Consider the following 2,773-nt stretch of genomic DNA (forward strand, 5'->3'; position numbering starts at 1 on the left):
AAATGAGTTTTATGGAAGTTGATGTGTTCAAAGTGGGCTGAGTGCTGGAGGCAAAGATCCAGCCAGGAATTTTTCCCATTTCCTGCAAAATTAGGGAAAGGGCTTCAGCTGCAGGATGGCAACAGTGAAAACCTCAAATGTGGGCACTTCCATGGTGCCACGGCAAGAACTAAAATCAAATCCATCTTCCAGATCCTGAGGACGTTAAATTTTTACTTTTAGGGCATTTAAAGAATAAATAAATAAGCACATGAGGAAATTACCCACGGGAGCTCATTTCCATGATGGACAAAGGGGTTATGGCTGGAAATGAAAGAAAATTAATCAATGATTAACCTCATCAGCTGGGGATGAATTCTGATCAGCTGATTGAAGAGAGAGGAAAATGGAAGAGGAGAAAAACAAAGTGAAGGATGGGAAAAAAGCTGAGAGCCAGAACATGCAGAGATAACTCCTACTGTCTGCAGGGGTTTTTCTGCTCCCATTTTAAATATATTTAAGATGGAAAGTGATTCCACATGAGGAAAAGGATTCCTTGGATGGCAGCAGGGGTGACTTGCTCCCCTGGGAGAGGGCTCCCCTGGGAGAGGGCTGCGAGAGCTTTCCCTGGCCTACCAGAGCAATTTGAATCTGAATTTGTTCTAATTTATAAAGAGAAATGGCTCATGGGCTCCCAAAGGTGCACTTGGAATAATCCCACAAATGATCACAACAGGATCTGCTCCTGTCGAGACACAAATCTGAAACATCTGCAATTTATGTAGAAAAATAGACAAGAACTCATCCCAAGAAGTTCAGGGGCTGGAGGGGTTACCCTGGATCTGGGATATTCAGGAATTGCCTGCCAGGGGGAGGTTTGGCCATCAGGAGCTGCCTGCAGCCCTTGACTCAGGGCCCGACTCATCCCCGCATCTCCAGGAGTGAAGGAAATGATTTTTATTGTAAAAGAGGCTCTGTTTGGAGAGAAGGGTCTGCCTTTCTCTCTGAACCCATTTCTTCCCTTTCACAGAGATAAGAGGATGTGACATGAGATGATTCCCTCCTGCTAAGGAGCCTTTGGGGAGCTGCTGCTGTCAGGCAACCTCCTCAGCACTCACACAAAGGACGACACTGGCTTCCCAAATTTCCAGCAAACTTTTAATATTCCCCCCAAAACCAAAACACATCTGCTCTGGTGACGCTTCTGAACGGGCCAAGACGCCCCAAAAAGCTTTTCTCACGTAGTCTCAAGTATAAATATTTTGATACAAAAAATAAAACCCCGTAAAGAAACCCATAAAGCCCCATCAACCTCCCCCGAGGCATCCGTGGGGATCCATGGCCAGGTACAGCTGCAGGGACAGCCTGAGGTGCTCCCAGCCCACACTGCCAGGGAATCCTGGAGCAGCAGAGTCTGCAGGGTCTGGGCTGAGCCTGGCAGGTGCTCCGAGGTGTTGGAGGTGCTGCGAGGTCTGGGGTGAGCCTGGGAGGGTGCAGGGACCAAGGCTCTGATCCCAGGGCAGCATTCCCGGGCTGGGGGATGGATTGGAGCTCCAGCTGAGGGTGTGGGGACACAGCAGGGCACATCTGGCTGGTGGCAGAGCCACAGAGGGTCCCTGAGCCTCGTCAGGGTCACCCAAAACAGGGCACATCTCCTGTCAGATGTGCTCAGAGCCACAGACCTGGCTCAATGTCAGGGTCACACAGAGCAGGGGACATCTCCTGGCTGGTGTCACTCAGGGCCACATACCCAGCACAATGTCAGGGTCACCCAGAGCAGGGCACATCTGCCTGGTGTCACTTAGGGCCACAGAAGGTTCCTGCATGTCACTCAGAGCAGGGGACATCTCCTGCCTGGTGTCAGTCAGGACCACAGACCTGGCACAATGTCAGGGTCACTCAGAGGAGGGCACATCTGCCTGGTGTCACTTAGGGGCACTGAAGGTCCCCTGCACGTCACCCAGAGTAGGGGACATCTCCTGGCTGGTGTCACTCAGGACCACAGACCTGGCACAATGTCAGGGTCACCCAGAGCAGGGGATGTCTCCTGGCTGGTGTCACTCAGGGTCACAGACCTGGCACAATGTCAGGGTCACCCAGAGCAGGGCACATCTGGCTGGTGGCAGAGCCACAGAGGGTTCCTGAGCCTGGTCAGGGTCACCCAGAGCAGAGGACATCTCCTGGCTGGTGTCACTCAGAGCCACAAAGGGTCCTTGTACATCACCCAGAGGAGGGGACATCTGCTTGGTGGCACTCAGAGCCACAGACCTGAAACAATGTCAGGGCCACCTGGAACGGAGGACATCTCCTGGCTGGTGACAGAGGCACAGAGGGTCCCTGAGCCTGGTCAGGGTCACCCAGAGCAGGGGACATCTCGTGCCTCATGGCACTCAGAGTCACAGATCTGGCACAATGTCAGGGTCACCCAGAGGAGGGGACATCTCCTGGCTGGTGGCACTCAGGGCCACAGAAGGTCCCTGCACATCACCCAGAGCAGGCTCAGCCCAGGCACTGGGACACTGCCACATTTACTGCTGAGAAAGCTTTTCCCGTTCCAGTTCCAGAGCTCAGGAGGAGCCCAGGCAGGAGCAGCCTGGCCCAGCCTGCCTACAGAGCACACTCAGATGAGGACTAAACCTCCCCTTAATCACTGACAACCGCCAGGAGCTCAGCCTCGGCCTTTACACCCAGCAGCTGAGGGTGACTCTGAGTCACTCTGACTTTTAAATTAAATTATTTCATGCATAGGAACAAAAGCTGCAGCAGAGGATTCACAGAACTCATCATCAAGTAC

This window comes from Melospiza georgiana, chromosome 24, assembly GCF_028018845.1.
Source record: "Melospiza georgiana isolate bMelGeo1 chromosome 24, bMelGeo1.pri, whole genome shotgun sequence".
NCBI lineage: Eukaryota > Metazoa > Chordata > Aves > Passeriformes > Passerellidae > Melospiza > Melospiza georgiana.